The sequence below is a fragment of the Cynocephalus volans genome, chromosome 2 (genome assembly GCF_027409185.1).
Source record: "Cynocephalus volans isolate mCynVol1 chromosome 2, mCynVol1.pri, whole genome shotgun sequence".
NCBI lineage: Eukaryota > Metazoa > Chordata > Mammalia > Dermoptera > Cynocephalidae > Cynocephalus > Cynocephalus volans.
In genome coordinates this window covers 34,565,094-34,587,606 of record NC_084461.1, presented here as the reverse complement: position 1 = coordinate 34,587,606, position 22,513 = coordinate 34,565,094, and the positions used below count along the sequence as shown (strand labels likewise).

Sequence of the window (22,513 nt, the reverse complement as noted above, 5' to 3'; positions counted from 1 at the left end):
GCTCAGGAGAGCCTAGTGTGCTTCCTGTGGCAGCTTGGTGGTCGTCACTGGGGTGGTTGCACATGTCGGAGATGTGTGGCTAAGGCCCTCGGCCCCCACCCTTGGGATTGGTTGTAAGTGTCGGGGGGCATTGCTGAGGCCCCCAGACCTCTCCCCTTTCTGACTTGGTAGACCAGTGGACTTCCAGTCCTTCTAGGTGTTACAGGTGTTCTTTGGTGAAGTGAGATCTTCACTAGTTACTATCAAACTTTGTGTCTGGTTGTAGGTACTTGTTTTTTCTTTCAGTTCTGTGTTGGATTATTTGTTGTTCCCACCACTTAAACTCTGCACTGGAACTAATTTGCTGTCCTTCGCTTACTTCTAAAATGGGGGAACTTCCTGTTGGAACCAGCGCTTGAGCTCTGTGGTTGAGCTAAATTGCTGCTTTGCTGCTGATTCCCTGGGGAAGGCTTTTTGTGCAGCTCAGGTTTTAATGGTGGACTTTATAGTTCCTTCTGGATCTGGTGAGATCTGGTGCACCTGGGTTGTGTGGAAACTCTGGGTTGCGTCTTCAGCAAACTGTACCCCCTGCAGTTCTATCTTCCTGACCAGTCTCCACTGAGTGGGCCTTTGCTGATTGGGGACAGCTCAGCTGTCCTTGCTGTGCCCCAGTGTTCCCTCAGTGGGCCCACATCCCCCACCACATGTGCTCCAAACATTTCCCATGGGACAGGCTGTGCTCCAATCCCTTGCTCAACCCACTCAACGGCCTCTGAGTGGCTCCTTTTGTTCAGTTGTTGTGGCTCCTTGCTCCTACGTGGACCCAAAGGAACCCTGTTAGTGGTCTTGCTGGCCTGGGGGCCACCAAGGCCATCTTCTCCCCTTCTGCCTCCCAGCAACTTCATCCAGAAGGCACAGCTGCAGCTTTTGCCAGTTCCTGTTCCATGCGCTCAGCAGCTCCAGCCTGGAAGCGGCAGGGATTTGAAATGGTTTGAGCAGTTTTTCTTTCTCTCATTGTGGCTTCTCCCACCTTCATGCACTCCGTCGGTCTCTCCTCCTCTTCCTCTGAGCTCTAGCACCCCCAACTTGGCTGTTGTTGCTTTTATATAGTTGTAAATTGGTTGATTTGTGGGAGAGAGTGATTCTGGGGACTGTCTATTCCACCATTTCATACTGTTTCCATTTAATACCTTCTTGGTCTACTTCTTTCTAGGGTCCTAGGTAGCAGAACATTCAGCCAAAAGAGAGTTTCAGACTTCTCCAAAATGGCAATTAACACAGAAACTTGGAATACAATCACTACTTATTATTTTGATAGTAATACTCCCTAGGGTTTATTTATGTTTAAATAAGGATGTGACCCAAAGTTTTGTTTCTCATAATGATGTCTATGAGCCACCTGCATCAGAATCTCCTAGTGGGCAGTGGCTTGCTAATTCTCCAGATGCCTGTCTACTTCAAAGCTCCCATATTGGAATGTCTAGGGATGGAATAAAGGAATATGCATTTATACCATGGGAAAAGGTGAGTCTGGTCTGCAAGGGGTTTGAGAATCTCTTCTATCAAGCCTGGAGTACAGGCGGAGGTTGGCCACCCTCTGGAGAAAAGAGTGGGAGAGCTCAGGCCATATGCCCCAGAGGTTGTCTGCATATATACTTCAAGCTAGAGCAGTGAGGAGGCTGAATGAGGTGATCTAGCCTAGCAAGGGAGAAGCAATCATTTTGCAGAACATAAGCAGCAACTCCCTTACTCTCTGGGTCTCAAGACCCCTTAACTTTCTTGAAGTGGGTTGGGGTGTACACACCAAGTTGGGACTTCTGTGTCCATCATACTGAACTGAGCCTTTTCAAGAGGACTTGAGCTGTGGGTATCTGGGTGAGTGGTAATGGAGGACCTACTATTTGAGAGTGGGACCTGGGTGGAGCAAACAGGAGAAGATCTGAGATGCTGGCCGAGTCTACTAGGCAGTGTTGGGAAGAGGATTAGTGTGGTTCCACTACACAGTTCCTCTGAGACCATGAAAGCAAAGGCAGATAGAGCAGCACAGACAACTTCTGACATGGTGAACCCCAGGAGCAGTATTTGGGTGTCTCTCAGGGATTCATCTCCAGCTCCCCAATAGAGAGGAGATTTCAAGAGTGGTAGCAGCTGTAGTGGCCAGAAGTGAGTCACACCCAGTGGGCCGCTGCCACTAGCCCAAAGTTTACTTTCCTACTGATGGCAGGCATGATGACAGGGAGGTAGCTCCTCCTGATGGAGTGAACTCTGGAAAGGGCCACAGTGGAGGCAGAAGGCAGCCGAGCACCTGTTCCTAGGACAAGGTCTCCAAAGCCTGTTGTCATCAGTGGTGGCAGGAGCAATAAAAGGGTGACTATTTGTCGTGTTTGAAAAGGGACCAAGCTCCTTTCTCTGAACCCCACATACATGACCAAAATTCCATCTCAGCAGCCACAGCCAAGACTGGACTCTGAGTCCCCAAAGGGCTGCTCCAAGGATGAGGGGCCAGTGACGTGAATCAGAGCTCAAATCCCTCAGGGGGACCCATCGAAGCTCAGCAGGTCAAGTCCTCAAAGGGCAGATGTGGGATCCTAAATGGACAGAGTGAAGAGTCAGAAGTCAGAGGAGGCCTGGATTTGAAAAAAATTAAACAGATCCCAAGTGATGACTGTGGAGCCTGAAAGGTGTGTGTACCTGGATCCGCTGGCAGGTAGGGCAAAGGTACAGAGTGAGGGGTAAAAGTACAGCCAGGGTTGGGGAGATCATGCTCCGTGGTGCCTCCTGGGGCTGGTCCCTAGCCCCGGGGCTTGCTTGGGAAGAGAAACAGACACTCCAGACTGAGTTTTCCCAGACCTGGCATATTCTATCTGAGGAGTGAGCCTGAGCCTTGCTGGTTCTCTCTGGAAGGTGCCAGAAAAAGACACCTGAGGGATAGGAAAGGAGTTCTCAAACTGCTGATGGCAGTTTGAGTTGTGGGTTAGTAGAAGCCCAGGGTCGTAAATTCTCCACCAGGGTGATAGGTATAAACCTAGGCAGTTTGTTATTCACAAGATTCTCAGATACTCTCAGTACACCCTGAACACACACATGCACACACACTCAGACACCCACCTATAAACACATACGTCAATAATCAGATACCACAGACCACAGAGATTATTCTACTCTAGAGAAAAGAGTTGATACTGATCCATTTGAATCAAACTTTAGGGGATTATTTTTCAGCAAGAGACAAAGGGGGGAGGTGGCATTATCCTCACAATACTGGTGAGCATTCAGATACCAAAACTGTCTGGGCTGGAAACCTCGAGAGATCAGGCTCCCCGACCAAACTTGAACTATTTTCTGGCCTGAGCCAGCCCTAAAATGCCAGAAGTGCCCTGGAGCTCCTGGCATTTTGGTATTTCCAGCAATTAGTGGTGTTGAAAAATCCTTAAGGGGAAAAAAAAAACCTAGGCAGAGATTTCACAAGGGAAAAACAAACAAACCCCCTGAACGGAGGTGAGAAGGTGAGCCAGATTTATACTTTAATTTCAGGAAGAAGCTCAATTCTGTATCTTCTCTGCCCTGGATTGCCCGCTGGTACAGGCGAGAATGGGGAAAATTAGGGACAAGCTGTGAATCTAATTTGTATCCTCTGTCACTTACGTCCTTTCAACTTTTCAGACAGATAAAATCATTAGGTGGGAATCTTAATGTGAGCAGAGGCTTTCAAAGTGGCCTCTTCCTGCTGCAGCCTAGAAGGCTGGTCGGGGACACACTTGAGTGGTGACCGAGTGCTGATAAGTGGAGAGGGGTGAATTTATGAAGTGAGCAGCTCATCAAAAACACAAGTCACTCCGAATTCATTGAAGCAGGTGCGAAACGACCAGGTTTCAACAGCTGAGGTAGGATGATACTTTGTAATAAGAGAAGCTGTTCCTGGGACAGGGTCGACTGAGACCAGGCTGTGGTGAGGCCAGCCCTCCGGAGCTGGGTTAACCCACGCGGAGATGACAAGCCCGCGGCTCAGCGGGGAATGCAGCCGCGGGGGCAGCGGAGAGCCACGCTGGAGGCACACGAGGGCCCCTGCCACCTCCACCTCGGAGGAGCTGCTCAAGTAGAGCCTCGCGCCACCAGCAGGAGGCAATGAGGACAGGATGTTGCACACGGCTTTTCTTTTATTCCTTAAAAATATTTAAAATGCAGTTTTAAATATTTTGTAAACCAAAAATATCAGCAGACACCAGGGAGACTTTACTCATAATTTTCTGCCTCTCTTTCAGGAGTTTGAAAAAGTCAGTAATGATCCTGTTTGTCTTCTGTTTTAAATTTTGGGTTTCTTTTGAAGTCATTCAGAATAAAATGCAAACATTTTACCTTTTTTTTTTTTTTTAAAAAGAAGCACACCAACTCAACAAGGCAGGTGATTTTATTGATGGCATTTTGGGGGGTTAAGTTAAAAAGCAAAAATACATTGTCCTAGGACACCAGTCCTAGGGCCAAGAGCTTAGAAATCAGGACAGCCTTCTGCAGGGTCTGCACTAAAGCAGCTCAGAGATGTCTGTGTCTTTGAGAAAATGGACTCACGTGTCACCGCAGCCCTCATTAGGGGGGCACTTTGGCCAGGAAAGGCAAGCTGAGTGAAAGTCAACACCAGGCTCCAGCATTGTTGTGGTTGTGTGCTTTAGGTTTTTAACAGATACAAATAGTGCAAAATGCTATGGAGGAAAAGAAACATTCCAGGTAAACTAGAGGGTGCGGGTGGCGTTCCTGCAGACCACACACTTGAAGCAGTGGAAAGCTGAGCTATTGTTTTACTCTTTTTTTTCTTTGACTGCTTTTGAAAGGTCAGAGTTTCAGACAACACCAGCTATGTAATTTGCAAATAGCAGTGAAAAAATGAAAATGTAGGACTCCTTGTTCAAAATTATTAAGACTTTGGGCCAACCCTGTGGCTCACTCAGGAGAGTGCGGTGCTGGGAGCACCGAGGCCGCAGGTTTGGATCCTATATAGGACTGGCCAGTGTGCTCACCAGCTGAGCGTGGTGCGGGCAACACCAAGCCAAGGGTTACGATCCCCTTACCGGTCACAAAAAAAGAAAAAAAAAACTTATTATTAAGACTTTTAACATGGCAACAACAGAGCATCTTCCAAGGTGGGACACTTCTGAGTGTGCATCCCCTGGCTTCTGGGGGGCTTTACCCTCAGACATGAAGCCTAACAGCAGTCCAGCCTCTCTAATTCTTCCTCCAAGGGGGCAGTGCTGCTGGAGCAAACTCTTCAAGCTCTGCCATCTTGCTGAAGGTTTCTCTCCTTAGCCCTTGCCAGGCCAGCCAAAGAAACTATGAAGTCTCAGCTGCAGAACTGAGATAGACAAGGCTGCTTACTGACCAGCAGCCATAGAAAACACCAGCCTTTTTAGATTTCATTTCCTAAAAATAATATTTACATGGGATCTTTTTCTGATTACAAAAATAATACATGTTTATTGAAGAAATGCAAAAAATACTTAAAAGCATAAAGAAAACCAAGTCACCAGCAAACCTGCCACCCAGATATAGTTTCTGGTCACAGATTGTTATGTATCCCATTTCTACATATGCTTTATATGTGTGTGTATAGATATAAATTTTCAAGAATGGGGTCATACTGTAATATTGTTTCATAATCTTTTTAAACTTAATATTTTAATATGTCCCTTTGTTATCTAATACTATTTGTCTCATTTTTAAGGGTTGTACAGTAGCCATACATATATGTAAAGAGAGACAATATACATATCACAGTGTATCTACCACATGCATATATGTAATTTATATTTCATATGTATACACATATATGAGTATGTGTGCACACAGACCACAATATATTTAAGGTGGATTGTATGAATTTGGTCATTATTCACAAAAACAGTACAGTCTATGTCTAGCCACACTGGGCAGACTAAAAATAAAATTCCATTTTCTCTTTTCTCACTTTGCAGCATTTAAAGATGAAGAGTTGAATTGATTTTTCTAAATCATAAACTAAAAAGAAAATCAGGGCATCCTCAACCTCTGAAGCAATTTTATCGCTGCATAAGTGGCACATTTTGTCCTATAATCAGTTCACTGAGTGCAATCCTGTTGGGTCTAAGAATTAAGTGGCATTTCTCTATATTCGCAGGTGATGATTCATTTGGAATCAACAAATGTTCACCAAGGAGATACCAGTGATATTCCCCCTAACCAGGGGGCTCCAATTATGAGGGGAACTAGTCAGTTGCCAAAGCCTCCGATTATAATGGGTATGATCATGAAGAAGATTATTACGAACGCGTGGGTGGTTATGATGATGCTGTAGATCTGGTCGTCGCCTAGGAGCGTTCCGGGTTGGCTGAGCTTGGCTCGGATGAGAAGGCTCAGGGCTGTTCCCACCATCTCGGCTCAGGCGCTGAATAGGAGATACAATGTGCCAACGTCCTTGTCACTTGTTGAGAATAATCAATGGTTGATGAACGTGGTATGGGATGAAGTGGCTGAGTAGGCATTAGACTGTAAATCTGAGCACGGGGCTTGAGTCCCCTCTTTATCAAGTCCTGAGGTCATTCATCAGGCTGAACTGCAAATTCAGAAGAGCAGCTTCGATTCTGCTGGGGCTTCTCCCGCCTTTTTTCCCTGACGGCCGGAGAAGTAGATTGAAGCCAGTTGTTTAGGGTCATTAGCTGTTAACTAATTTTTCATGAGGTTGGAGCCCACCAGTCAAGTAAGGGCTTAGCTTAATTAAAGTGGGTGATTTGCGTTCAGTTGATGTAGGATGAAGTCTTGCAGTCCTTAGGTCAGAAATTAAGTGGGGACACTTGCTTAGGGCTTTGAAGGCTCTCGGTCTGTTTAACCTAAATTTCTAGTTTAGGGTGGAGGGGATTGGTGCGAGAGGTAGGGGGAGTGTTGATAGTATTACGAATGCTGGTAGGAGGAGTGTTCGTTTTGTGCTATCGAGTTGTCATTTTGTTTTTGGGTTGTTAGTCACCGGGAATACGGTGAGTGCTGTGGAATAGATCAGTCACATGTAGAAATATAAGTTGAGTAGTGCTGCGATGGCTATGAATGTGGGTAGGGCCATGTTGTTGTTTCTTGTCATTTCTTGGGTGATAATTCATTTGGGTAAAACTCCTGTGAGTGGAGCAAGTCCTCCTAGTGATAATAGGATTAGGAAGACTGTGGGGGTAATTAGTGGTGTTTTGTTTCACAGGAGTGCTCGGGAGAGGATCATGTGGTCTGTGTTGAGGTTGAGAATGGTGAGGAGTGTGATGTAGATCAGTAGGTTAAGGATTATGATCGGGGGGTTGTAGACGAGGATGGCCATTGTCCAACCTATGTGTGCAACTGGTGAGTAGGCTGTAATTTTTCGTAGTTGTGTTTGGTTGAGTCCTCCTACTAGGATCGGTGATTAGGGTGATGTGGGGGTTAAATAGTGGTGACATTTGGAATATAATTGAGATGGGGTCTAGTTTTTGTCATGTCAGTAAGATTATGCCTGGTATTAGAGGGATTCCTTGTGCTACTTTTGGAACTCAGAAGTGAAAGGGGGACAAGCCTAGTTTTAGGATTAGTGCTAATGTTGGTAGCGTGGTTGCTAAGGGGTTGTTATGTTCGCGACTGTTCATTGCCCTGAGTTTGTTGTGTTGATGGTGATGGCTATTATTAGGAGTGTGGACGCCATTGCTTGTGTGAGGAAGTATGTGGTGGCTGCTTCTGTTGATCGTGGGTTTGTTTTCTTTTGTTAGGATGGGGATGAAGGCAAGCATATTTATTTCTAGGCCAGTTCAGATTATTAGTCAGTGGGAGCCTAACATTGTGAGTATGGTGCCTGTGAGTGGGGTTATGAGGATGATAAAGACTGTGGGGCTGATTAGTACAGGAAGGGTATGAACCAACATTTTCGGGGTGTGGCCCCGATAGCTTGTTTAGCTGAATTTAATACAGGATATGGTGTAATAGGTAGCACGGAGAGCCTTGAGTTCTTAGGAGTGGGTTCAATTCCCATAGTTCTAGAAATGAGAGGGTTTGAACCTCTATCAAAGTAACTCTTTTGTCAGACATATTTCTTAGGTCTGTGGGAGATGCTTGATGGTAGGACAGGTATTGAGACGTGTCATATACATAAGGCTAATGTCAGTGGGAGGAAGTTTTTCGTAGGAGATGCATTAGTTGGTTGTATTGGAATTGTGGGTAGGAGGTTTGAATTCATAGGAATAGGGCTGTTAGGAGAAGGGTTTTGGTGGTAAAGTTTAGTGTGAAAATTTCTGGTGTGGAAATATCATAAAGTACTCTTAGGAAGATGATGGTGGTGAAGGAGTTTATTATGATGATGTTGGCATATTCAGCTATGAAGAACAGGGCAAAGAAGCCTGCGGCGTATTTGACGTTGAATCCTGATACAAGTTCTGATTCGCCTTCTGCTAGGTCGAATGGGGCTCGGTTGGTTTCTGCTAGGGTTGAAATGAATCATATTATAGCTGGTGGTCATGATGGAAGGATTAGTCATATGAATCCTTGGGTAGTAATGAGGGTTGATAGGGTGTAGGATCCATTTGTAAGTAGGACTGATATGAGAATGATGGCTAAGGTGACTTCATATGTTATTGTTTGGGCTCCACCTGCAGAGCTCTGATTAGAGCATACTTTGAATTTGAGGCTCATCCTGACCAGAGGATTGAGTAGACAGCTAGGCTTGAGGTGGCTACGATGAATAATATTCCCATGTTTAGGTCGGCTAGGGGGTGGGGTGTTGGTAATGGCACTCACATGGTGAGTGCCATAGTGCGGGCCAGTGTGGGTGCGATAATGTGTAGGGAGGTAGCTGATGTCAATGGTCAGAGTGATTCTTTGGTGAATAATTTTATTGCATCAGCAAAAGGTTGAAGAAGACCATACGGGCCAACAATGTTGGGTTCTTTGCGAAGCTGTATATAGCCGAGCATTTTACATTCTACGAGATGAGGAATGCCATTGTGAGTATAATGGGAATAATGAGTAGAAGCAAGTTAATGACGTTAATGACGTTAATGTTGTTAGGAAGAGGAGTTGAACCTCTGATCGTAAAGTCTTAAGTTTTATGCAATTGCTGGGCTATGCCATCCTAAGGAGCCCTGCTCTTGGGCGGGGCATGTGGGGACGGGTTGAACTGAGATTATATCATTCATTGGGGTCGAAGGCACTTTTTGAAGTGGGCCTTATTTCTCTTGCCCTTTGTACTGGGAGAAATGCAGTAATAGATAGAAACCGACCTGCATTGCTCCAGTCTGAACTCAGATCACGTAGGACTTTAATCGTTGAACAAATGAACCTTTAATAGCGGCTGCACCATTGGGATGTCCTGATCCAACATCAAGGTCATAAACTCTATTGTCGATAGGAACTCTAAAATAGAATTGTGCTGTTATCCCTAGGGTAACTTGTTCCGTTGATCAAATTGTTTTGGGTCAATTGGTGATTGTGTAGCTTTGACTGGTTGGTCTAGGCCATAGTCATTCAGAGGTTTTGTTTTACTCCAAGGTCACTCCAACCAAAATTTCTGGCTCAGAGGGTTTTGTTGTTGATGCCTGGGTTAGGTTTATGTTGTTTTGCTTGAGCTAGTTAATTAAAGCTCCATAGGGTCTTCTTGTCTTATTTTTATATCCTCGCCTCTTCACAGGGAGGTCAATTTCACTGATTGGAAGCAGGAGACAGTAAAACCCTCGTGTGGCCTTTCATACAAGTCCCTAACTAAGGAATAAATGATTATGCTACCTTTGCATGGTCAGGATACGGTGGCCATTGAACTGTGTCACTGGGCAGGGGCAGTGCCTCCAATACTTGTAATGCTAGAGGTGATGTTTTTGGTAAACAGGTGGGGTTTGTAGTTGCCAAGTTCCTTCTGCTTCTTTTAATCTTTCCTTTAAGCATGCCTGTGTTGGGTCAACAATTGAAGGTTTAAGTGGATTTTGGTTGGACAATTTTTATTGTGTTGTTAATTATCAGTGGGCATCCGGTCTGATATAGGCTTATGCAGGGAGAACAGGGTTCTTGTTACTCATATTAACAGTATTTCTTCTATATACATATAGATTAATCCAGTTGGGTGTTAGGAGTTTGGTGTTAAGTGGTAAGAATTAAGTCTTTGTGGTTGTTTAGCTTGAATGCTTTCTTCTGATCCGTAGTCAGACGCATTATCCATTGCGCTACTGTTGAATGCTTTCTTAATTGGTGGCTGTTTTTAGGCCAACAATGGGTAGTTAGTAGCTTACTCTCTATGGGAGGTTGAGTCCCGTGTCTAAAGAACTGTACCCCTTTAGACCAGCATTTAAATTTACATTTGGAGTAGTGAGTTCTTTAGGTAAATTTAAAGTTGAATTGAAATTCTGTACTGGATAACCAGCTATCACCAGGCTCGGTTGGCTTTTCACCTTTACTTGTAGGTCTTCTCACTATTTTGCCACATAGATGAGATTGTCCTTACGACTGCCCGCGAGTAGCTCATCTGGTTTTGGGGTTTTGGGCTAAAGTTCTCTTTGTCAAAGTTGTTCTAGTTAATCCATTATGCAAAAGGTACAAGGAGGAAGCTTTGCTATTTTGTACTGAAGCTTGTTCTTTCATCTTTCCCTTATGGTACTGTCTCTATAGCACCTGTGGATAATTTCTATCTCCTATACTTTTAAAGGTGTTTAAATGGCTTGGTTTAGGGTTAAGTTCTTTTTTTGTTTGGGTTGTCTAGGCTAGAGCTGGTTCAAAGTGATCAGTTGGTGTGAAATCTTCTGGGTGTAGGCCAGATGCCTTGAATTAAGCTACACTTTGGTGTGTCCAAGTACACTTTCTGGTACACTTACCTTGTTATGATTTGTCTCCTCTAGGTCTATCGGCAGTAGCTTTGGTAGAAATTTCATCTGCAGTGGTATTTGAAGAGGGTGATGGGCAGCGTGTGCATGCCTCATAGCCTTTTTCAATCAAGCTCTCTATTCTTGGTTTACTGCTAAATCCTCCTTTGGCCTCCAGTTTTCATGGGGGCTGTCGTAGGTGGGTTGTTCTGGGTCAGAAAATGTAGTCCATTTCTTCCCATCTCGTGAGCACTGGTGGTTCAGTGGTAGAATTCTCGCCTGCCATTTCTTCCCATCTCATGGGCTGCACCTTGACCTAACGTTTTTATGTAGATTCTTGCGCTTACTTTTTGTGCCTTGGAAGGGTTTGCTGAAGATGGCAGTATACAGGCTGAGCTGGCAAGGGATGGGGGGTATATCGGGGTTTATCGATTATAGAACAGACTCCTCCAGAGGGATGTGAAGCACCGCCAAGTCCTTTGAGTTTTGGGCTGTTGCTGGTAGTACTCTGGCGAGCGGCTTTGTTTGACTAGCTGCTTGGGTTTATGGCTGAGCATAGTGGGGTATCTAATTCCAGTTTGGGTCCCAGCTGTCGTGTGTTCGGGCTGTTGTAAAGTCACTTTCGTGGTTTATTTTGTCCTTGGCTATGGCTTTTTACAGTTTGGACGTGGTTTACTTTATTTGCTGTTTGTACATTTCCTCATTCAGTCATGCAGGTGGGGGCAGCCGAGAGCCTCCAGATTAAAAAGAAATACTAATACGCCAAAATGTTTCAAAGCATGAAGTTTCACAAATGGCTTTTCATTTCAACATTCTTTCAACAGTTCAGTCAACTTCTCATAAAATCAATAATAAATACTTTTTTAAGGGGGGGTGTGTGCTGGTATTTTTATGTGATTTGTTTTGTGTTATTGAAATACGCCATCCTGGAAAATGCTCAGCTATAAATGCCATTCTTTATAAACGTGAGCTGGGCCACTGACACATGGCTTCGCAGTTCTCTTTGAAGTGTAGTTTTGCTGCTTTCTACTGCCTTCCGGTCACACAGCAAGTGTCTGGGAATAAGAACAGGAGCAGCAGAGGTCATCACAGTGGCAAAAGCATCCCTCCCAGTAGACAGGATTGGCTGGGCTGCATGGTGGTTCCCTCTTGCCAGTGACTGTGCTGGGTGTTGTCATGCATCTTCTCTCATTAACCCTCCAGCAGCCCTTCTAAGTATTACTAGCCCAGTTGTTAGAGTAGAAAACTGAGACTCAGACTACTCAAGTGTCCTCCCTAAAGTCATCCAGCCCTTAGGTGCCAAAACCGAAATGGGAATCAGACCTTCTCACTCTCCAAGCAGCACTGCTTTTCCAACTTTTCTGCCCCATCTTCTCGCAGGGACAGGAATGGGGGCCCACCCTGTCCCATTTCTCCAGGGTATTCTGAAAGCAGTTCTGGTATATGGCAGGACCTGGTGGCTTTCAGAATGATTTTTCTAAGTTTCCACACTTGACAGCATTAGCTAGTGATCGGCTCATGTGTATTCCTTTAAAGATCCTAACCTGGGTCAGACAACCTCAGAGGAACAAGCCGACATTTTCCTAGTGATCTTAAAAGTGACCGAAACTTTTGGACTTTCCCTAAGACTTGACAAAAGAAAAGGGCATGTATGTGTGTGCATCTGTGTATGTGTACAAAGATCATGAAGCAGTGGGGGGGGGGGGGGTAGGAGCTGGGTGATAGAAGCCGCAGAGACGTCTGGAACTTCACTGAATAACATAATAAAGCTGAAGTATGCCCACCCGGTGCCATAGGCCCTATCTGACTTATTTCCACAGCTTCCCTGCCACACTTATATCCTCATCATCTGACATCTTTTGTTTCACATATATGCACCTCTGCAAAAATCTCATAATTTTCTGCAGGGCTATCATGGCTGCTCTAAGAGATCTAAAATGCTTTTGGGTCAGATTATTTCTGGGAATCAAACTCCAACTTCAGTCAGGCCATGAGAGGCTGCTAGGTCAGGTAGAGTCAGAGTATAGCTTCTCAGGGAGCAGAGACTGTCGAGCTGGGTCACAGACCCTTCAAACCCCTTCTGTGCAGACTCGGTCACAGACCCCTCATATGCAGGTTACAAGCTAGGTAATTGGAAAGATCCTGGGAGCTGTTGGCAAGGTTGACATGCTTCATTCTGGTGCGAGCTGAGCCCTCAGGCTCCTTGTGAATCAGAGCCATTATCCTTTTGTATACTAGAGTCAGATAACCAAGGAACACATGGGTGCAAGTCAGATAACCAAGGAATACCTGGGCACACACATGCAATTAACACATGAGGTGAGGGACCCTGACTGTCTGTCTCCATTTTCCTCACAGACTGTGTCAGCCGCTCCCCTCCCCCTGACAGTACACCCTCCCCCCATACAGACACATACTAGGTTTGCCTCTTTGCTCCCAGGTACATCCTTTACTCACAGAGGAAACTATTAAGAGCTTATAAGACAAGTTGGACCAAAAAACTGCTCATCTCATGTGGTTCCCCTGCACTGCCAGTGAGGAAACCACCTGGAAATGCACCAAACACCTGTCATGGACAGTTGCAAGCTGTAAGGGGAGCTTATATCAGTTACTGTGGGCCTCTGTGCCCACCCCGCTAGTACTATCTAACCCACAGGTGCTCAAAGATATTTGTTCAACAAATAAGTGCTGGGGCCTGTGGGACCACATCACCTGGGAGCTTGTCAGAAATTCAGAATCTCAGGCCCCACCCCAGACTGTTGAATCTGCACTTGACCAAATATCAGGTGGTTCATATGAACATAGAAGCTCAGTTATAAACTCCATAGGAGGTATCGTCAACCCTGGTTTCATGTTAAAATCATCTGGAGAAATTCTTAAATGGACCAATAGATGGACCACTAGATTGTAATTTAATTTGTCTGAGGTGTGGCCCAGGTAGGTGTAAGTCTGAAAAGCTCCCCAGGTAGGGTTGCTAGACTTAGCAAATGAAAATACAAAATGCCCAGTTAAATTTGAAGTTCAGACAAACAACAAATAATTTTTTTACTGTACTTATAAATACTGTGCATATTCTATGCGACATTTGGGACATACATTGAGAAACTATTTGTGTTTATCCAAAATTTAAATTTAACTGGGCATCCTGCATTTTATTTGGCAACCCAATCTTCAGGTGCTCCTAATGTACATCCAGGGTTGAGAACCTCTGCTCTACATAAAGCCTACTGTTATGCAAATACTTGTCCTAGAATTTTCTGAATGGTCCTGATTTCAAATATTCTCTCTCAAGGTGGTCATAGATCCCACTTTTGGAAGGAAGGCCTTTCTCATTATGACTGTGAGCAACCGTTAGGCCTGTGCAAGTCTGGCAATGCTAGTGGATAGAGAAATAGAGCTGCCAGCTAACCTGTACATACAGAATACATCCTGTATTTAACGATTTTGTCCTGTCATATATTCACTTTGTTTGGACTCCCTAAATGTTCTGTATTTTGCTATTTTTAAAATAAATTATAAAAATGTGGCAGTTAAAGCTGTTTTTCCATTTTAATTAGGTGTCCTATATTTTTATTTGCTAAGTCTGGCAACTCTATGGAGAAACCACTCTGCTAAAATCATGGGGAATTTATCCTGAGACATTTGTCCTCCCAGATTCAGTACTTCTCTCAATCTCTGTTAAGGTTTTTTACTTCAGATCTTCAAACTTTGGCAGGTCAAGTCTGCTGGGGAAATGTGTGCTACTCTACTAGCCAAGAATTTCAGTTCACTCTTTGCTGTTCCTGTTATTTATGTTAAATTTAATAGTTTGGCATTTCTCTCACTCATATATCACACATGGGATAAATTAATATTGACAGACATTTGTTGCTAATAAAATAATCCCCAACTTCTTGGTGTTCTCTTTCTTGAATTATTTTGAGAAGAATAAAATTAAGACAAGCAGTGGCTATAAAAATAGAGAACTGGGACCCACAGATAAACTAGAATGGACATGAAGTGACTATTAATGGATTGCTGGCTCCCACATGGAATCCAGGGTTGTAGATGCTATAGAAAAGATGAGCAAGTTGATGGATCTCAAGTGTGCTCAGCCAAATAGCATAAACATTGTCAGAAACTCTTAGCAAGAGTCTTGATGGGGACCCAGTTGGCTGAGGAGCTGTGGGGAGTGGGATGATGACCTTATGCTGGAGAGAGCCTGGGGCACGACTAAACTTCAGGCCAGCCTCCTGGCGGGAGCTTGTATGTTTGCCATTTTCTCTCCCTCAGATTCCCTAGCCTGATTCCTATCCCATCCTTACTATGGGCCAGGAAACAGCAAAGTCTCTGTGTGAAAATGGAGGCTGAATGGGTACAAAGTCTGAATTTGCAAGTTGGATGTTGAGATGAAGAGTTATCCCAGTAGGCACCAAGAAAGGGGGAAGAGAGGAAAAGAATGACAGCAGAGGTGAGAAATGAGTCAACAGCTTTCTAATGGGATGCCAGAAGGAAAAACAAGAGTAGATGGAAGGAAGGAAACCTGGGTCAAGCAGACAAGAAATCACCACACGTGCAGAAGATTTGAATAACATGGTTAATAAGTGCTAATATAATAAGTGCTATTATAGACATTAAATTTCATATATATATATACACAAACACAGTCATGTGATGTTTCAATCAATGATAAACTGCAAATACGATGGTGGTTCCATATTACAGTAGAGAAGAAAAACTACTTCCTAGTTATGTCGTAGCCTTCCTAACGTTGTAGCCGTTACTCTCATAGGAGCCTTAGGCTCTACCACATAGCCTGGGTGTGTAGCAGGCTATACCATCCAGGTTTGTGTAAGAATACTCTGTGATGTTCGCACAATGACAAAATTGCCTAACGATGCCTTTCTCAGGAGTATCACGGTCATTAATGCACTCATTAATGATTGCACTCATATATTCCTTCATTCCCAGCAAAATTCATATTTTTTTCAAGCTTATATGAAACTTCAGAAAAATCGGACATGTTCTTAGCTGCCAAAAATGGATTCAAGACATTTCAAGGCATCAACAACATTCAGACTAAGTTCTCTAGCCACAGTGTAATGAAATTAGAAATCCCTAAAATGATCTTTTTTTAAAAAAAAAATTCCAAATGTCTGGAAACTGAAAAAAAGATACCATTAAACAACATTTGGATCCAAGAGAAAATTAGCTAGAAAAGTTATTAAAAATGTAGAACACTTTGGCAGGGAAAGCGTTACATTTCAAAATGAGCGTGACACAGCTAAAGCAGCGCTTGGAGGGCTATGGGTAGCTTTAAATATGCAGAATGAAAACCAAGAAAGATGCAAAATGAGCTAACTATTCAACCTGAGAAGGTAAAAGGTAATAGAGCATACATGAAGAGACAAGCAGGAAGAAAATAAAACAAGGGAAGTAAACACTGAGAGAGACAAAGACAAAGAGAGAGAATAATTAATACAAAAAACGAAAGCCAGTTTTTTGAAAAGTTCATATGACTCATTAAAGAGGGCGAGGACTGCAAATAAATAAAATGTATAGAGAAAAGAGAATATAATTATAGAAATACCAGAGTTTTAAAAATTATTAAACTATAATAAACAATGAAATGCCAAAAAATTTGCACTGTGTGTGTATACACTGTATGAGTATAAACACACACATGCACACACCCATACACACACGAGGGTTCTTTGAAAAATTGGGGGGAAAATGAAATTGAAAGATAATACAAATTTTTCCATGAACTTTTTTTGAAGTGCCCTCCTGTGTGTGTGTATGTATACAAGCATATATAGAATTTGTATATAAATAGATAGTTAGACAGCAGTGGTTCTCAAAATGTGATCCTATGACCAGTGTCACTTGGCAACTTCTGAAAAATACAAACTCTCAGGCCCCTCTCCAGACCTACCAAATCAGAAACAGGGAGTGGGGCCAGGAATCTGGGTTTTATGAGTCAACACACCTCCACCTTTCCCCTCAGGTGATGCTGATACTTGCTAGAGTTGGAGAATTTTTGGTATGGGTGATAAGTGCTACAGAAGAAAAGCAGGGAAGTGGGAATTCTGTCATGGAGAAGGATGTTTGTTATTTTAAATAGAATAATTAGGGAAGGCCTCACTGACTGACAAGAATGACTTCTGAGAAGAGCACCTAAAAGAGATAAGAAACAGAATGAAGCAGATACATGAGGAAAAGCGTTGCAGACAACTGGAACAGCAAGTGCAAAGGCCCTGAGACACCATCAGGCTTACTGTGTCCAAGGAACAGCAAAGAGTTTAATGTAGCTGAACCAGCCAGGGAAAGAGTACGCAAGCTCCTTAACTTACAGTGGGGTTATGTCCTGATAAACCCATCCTAAATTGAAAATATTACAAGTGGAAAATGCATGTAATACACCTAACCTACCAAACATCCTAGCTTTGCCTCACCTACTTTAAATATGATTAGAACAACATCCAGAGAGAATATATCACTAAATGTCACTACCACATATCCCTAGCACTGGAACTTCAAAATTTGAACTATGGTTTCTATTAAATACATACCACGTTAGCACCATTGTAAAGTTGAAAATCCGTAAGTCAAACCATCCTAAGTCTGTACTAGCAAATGAAGTTAGAAAGATGAAGAGGGGCAGGAACAAGGTAGGGGATAGACCCCGTTGGGTCTATACCTGATTTTCTCACCAGATGAAAGCATTTCCCTTCGCCCTGCGTACACTTTGGTGGACCTCATTCCTTAAGGAGTCCTGAAGTCATCTGCCACAGGGAGAGTTTTATGTAGAGTACTGATATGAAGGGATGGAGGCCTGGAGAAGACAAACACATGGGTCGAACACCACACGGAGCCCCTCAGGACTCGCCCAAACCTTCCACCCCTCTGGTGGCAGGCCCTGAAGCTGCCCTGCCATCCCTGTGAGCTTCTGACCCCTCGCTTCTAAGGAATGGCAGAATTTTCAACGTGGTTACTCATTTTTTTTTCATTTTGAAGAGAAAGCAAAATTATGTCTAGAAGTAATAGAAAGCTGGCCCAGGACGGCAGAATGTTCTTCATATTTCTCTTTTGAGGGCACCCCCTCTTTCCTTCCCTCACCCCTCTCCTGCTGTCTTCTCCATGACACTTTGGCTGGGGGGTGACTCTCACGTTTCCATGGCTCTCCGGGGTCACAGTCAGCTGGGTTGGAAAGAGCAGCCTCGGCTCAGACTTCCTTCCTCTTGTCTCACAGAACTTTCAGCCTTGGTTTTTCTCTGCTGAGAAGCAGCAAACTTCACGGTTAGGAGCACAGACTTAGCAGAGGAAGATGTGCCTGGATGCCCCTTCTGGCTCTGCCAGTTGGAAGATTGGGCAAGCACTTCACTGAGCCTCATCCTCCCAGTCTTTAAAACCATTCAATCACATTAACGTCACTGCGCCTTTTCATGAATCTAAACTAGATGACACGCAGACAGCCTGCATGTTTGCCTCTCTCCTGTCTTGTATTCAGTAGTCATACTTCTGTTGTCATTATTGGATTTATTGGTTTTTTTTGTTTGTTTGTTTGTTTGTTTTTGTCGTTTTTTCGTGACCGGCACTCAGCCAGTGAGTGCACCGGTCAGTCCTATATAGGATCCGAACCCGCGGCGGGAGGGTCGCCGCGCTCCCAGCGCAGCACCCTACCAAGTGCGCCACGGGATTTATTGTTTTTAACAGCTCTCTCTAAATCAGATTCCTGCACGCCAGTGTTAGGGGGTCCTGCTTTCCTGGTGTGCAATTCCCGAGCCTATATTGGCCTCACATCCATTCCACATCCTTTTTGTTCTGCTCTCCATCACCAATGGGGGTTCAGGGTGAGGTGGGCAGAGGGAATGGGAGACTGCATTTCCTGGGGCTCCCAGGATAGATGCCTTGGAACTGAGTTCAGCCGGTGGTGAGGTCGGGTCTGGGGGAGCAGCCAGGGTGGCATTTCTCCCCTCCCCACTCTGCCTAGGGTGGCATTTCTTGCAGAGGCTGCATCTCCTCTAGGCTCTAGCTCCTGCCTTGCAGTTCCCAGCTTCCATGGGGTGATCCTGATCCCTCGGCCTTGGTAACGTTGCTCCTTCCTTTTGTCCATACCACTTAGGGAGTGCCAGCGGGCTTCCTGCTGCTATGGATTAAATGTGTCCTCCAAAATTCATGTACTGGAAGATTGATTGGAAATCCAATTATGGTATTTGAAAGGTGTGGCCTGTAAGAGGTGATCAGGTTGTCAGGACTGTGCCCTCGTGAATGGATTGATCCATTCATGGAGTAAGGGGCATGGTTCGGATGGCCTTATAAGAAGAAAGAGAGGGAAAGTCCTCACTCTTGCTCAGCCCATTCTTGCCATGTTACACCCTGCATTGCTGTGGAGAGTCCCACACAGAAGAAGACCCTCACCAGATGTGTCCCCAGGACCCTGACTTCCCAGCCTCCCAAACTGTAAGAAATAAATTTCATTTCTTTATAAATTACCCAGTTTCAGGTACTCTGTTATAAGCAATAGAAATGGACAAATACACCTGCTCTTCCTCATCTTTTGGTTATCTCTTCACTTTGTTTAGCTTCTCCATTCCTTATCCCTTAGTAACTATTCCATGAATTCAATTCTCTTTGTGGTAATACCAGAGCTGTTTTTATATTCCTGGTTGGAAGATGACAGACATTCATGTCCTCTCACTAACACTTGCTCCCTTAGCTGGGATTGCCCTGAATTTCCCATTCTTTGACCCTGTCTTGGAGAACAAACAAACAAACAAACAAACAAGTAAAAATCCTAGCTCTTATGAAAAGACCTCAGAGCATTTATTTCAGGCTTTCACTGTCTCTGCCAAAACTTAAAAATGAAGGGCTTTCCCCACTATAAGTATGACCTAATCTACAGCCAATCTTGGGACAGGGAGAGAGATTCACAGGCTGGCAAGGATATATATACTTGATGCAGGAACTCCTAGGAATTCCTAAGAAATAGAGAAGGCATGACTTTTCAAAATGGAGAAGGTTGTCTATGCATTTAAAAGTCTGTAGGTTTCCAATTTCAAAACTTACTACAAAGCTACAGCAATCAAAACAGTGTGGTATTGGCTTAAGGCTAGACAAACAGACCAATGGAATACTCATAGAATTGACAGTCCAGAAATAAACCCTCATATCTATGGTCAACTAATTTTCAACATGGATACCAATCCATTCAATTGGGGAAAGGATAGTCTTTTGAAAAAGTGATGCTGGGTAAACTAGGTATCCACATGCAAAAGAATGAAGGTGCAACCTTAAATCATACCATATGCAAAAATTAACTCAAAATGGATCAAAGACCTGAATTTGAGAGCTAAAACTATAAAATTCTTAGTGGAAACATAGAGGAATATCTTCATGACTTTGGATTTGGAAATGGTTTTTTAAATGACACCAAAAGCACAGGCACACACACAAAAAAACAGATAAATTGGACTTCATTAAAATTTAAAAATTTTGTACACCAAGGGAAACTGTTAAGAGAGAAGCTATTAAGAGAAAACTATTAAGACAACCCACAGAATGGAAGAAATTATTTGCAAATCATATATCTGATAAGGGGTTAATATCCAGAATATATTTAAAAACTCCTACAATTCAACAACAAAAAGATAAACAGTACCATTAAAAAATGGACAAACGACTTGAATAAACATTTTCCAAAAAGGATATACAAATGGCAATAAGCATATAAAAAATGTATAACATCTTTAGTCATTAGAGAACTGCAAATCAAAACTATGATAAGATACCAATTCACATCTACTAGGATGGCTATAATTTTTTTTAAAAAAAGGAAAAAACAGAAAATAACAGTGTTGTAGAGAATGTGGTGAAATTGCAACCCTTGTGCATTGCTAGCAAAAATGTAAAATGGTGTCATCACTGTGGAAAAGAGTCTAATGCTCCTCAAAAATTTCAACATAGAATTACCATATGGTGCAGTGATTTCACTTTCAAGTATATACCCAAAAGAATTAAAACAAGGGACTCAGATACTTGTATGCCAGTGTTCATAGCAGCATTATTTCCAATAGCCAAAAGGTAGAAGCAACCAAAGTGTCCATCAATAGATGACTGGATCAACGAAATGTGGTATATACTAGGGTACTTCAAAAAGTTCATAGAACAATTTGTATTATCTTTCAATTCTATCTTTCCATGAACATTTTGTACCTACAATGGAATATTATTCAGCCATAAAAAAGAAACAAAGCTTTGATACATGCTGCAGCATGGATGAACCTTGAAAACATGCTAAGTGAAAGAAACCATCCATAAAAGGACAAATTATGCATGATATGTATGATTCTATTTATACAAAATAAGAATTAGCAAATTCAGAGAGACAGGAAGTTGATTAGAAGTTCCCAGGCACTGGAGGGAGAGAAAAGTGGGGAGTTATTGCTTAATGGATATTAAGAGTTTCTCTTTGGGATAATAAAAAAGTTTTGGAAATAGACAGAGGTGATAGCTACACAGCAGTGTGAATGTAATTAATGTCATCAAATTGTACACTTAAAAATGGTCAAAATGGCAAATTTTATGTTATATATATTTTACATAGATATATAAGAAAACTCAAGTCTGAAGGTTGATGGACCAAATGTACACAGGGATAAAAATAATTTATGTATGAGTTTCACAGTCATCCATCCTGCCCCCAGCCCCTGCAGAGAGTCCCATTGGGTCAGCTCCCCAACTCTTCTTTTCTGGGTAGATTTTTTGAGTTCAGTTTATACTCGGGGATCTTCATATACAAAGAGAAGATGCAGCTTCTGGGAAAGTTGGGATGTGTGTGAGCAAGGGGTGGGGGGGGTTAAGTGGATAGAAGCATATTGTTTTGATGATAAGGAGGGAGAGGTTTCAGCAGGTAAGGTGAGGGGGGGAATGGGATAAGGGCATGAGTCTGAAAGGTTTTCAGGCACCCTTTAAGAAAATCTAGTATATAGATCAATGTTATCCTTCAAAGAGTATTGGAGCAGGATTTCTATTTCTCTGAATGCAATGCTGTGTAAGGACAGAGCTACAAGGGATGTATGATTTTGCGCAAGTTGTGTGTGCAATGAACAAATTGTCATTTGTCCCCAGAAGGAGGCAGCCAAGCCCTGCCCTGATCAGTACCATTTTCCACCAATGAACTGAAAGACGCCTATCTGCAGGCATTAGAGGCAAGACTGTGTTGCCAAAAACAACAAAAATATTCCTCTAGGAAAATTCGTAAAGCAAAACTCACTTGTCAGACACTATTTTGCTCTCAGAGGTACGCTTTGAATGATAACATTCCATGAATTCTGGCAGCAGCTCTCCAAATCCACACCAAGCTCAAGTTTCTTCACTGACAGCCCTTCCCAGCCTCAAACACACATCGTTCTTGTTTCAGCCCTTACACGTGCCTTTCCCCAGATCTGCAGTGTCCTACCACCTGGAATGTCCTCTCTCCTCTTCTCTGCCCTTCTAAATACCACCCAGCCCCCAAATCCACCTCTTCCTCAAAGCCCTCTCCAGACTCCACTTTGCAAGACTGTCTCCCCACCCCGATCCCCTCAGTCATTATTTTCTCCACCTCACATTTTGACCCTTAGTAATGCTCTGTTTCCTCCTATTCTCTCATTGACACCAGGATTGTCTAACACCTGCCTACAGATCACAACCACTTTGGGCCCACATCACACATTTGAAGGGCTTTTGAATCTGACACT

The 22,513-nt window shown here is 43.3% G+C and overlaps 1 pseudogene; it reads right to left on the bottom strand.

Moving 5' to 3' along the window:
* Positions 1-2,147: 2,147 nt before the first annotated feature.
* The window catches only part of LOC134370434 (NADH-ubiquinone oxidoreductase chain 1-like), a 172,844-nt pseudogene continuing 152,478 nt past the window's right edge, over positions 2,148-22,513 (bottom strand).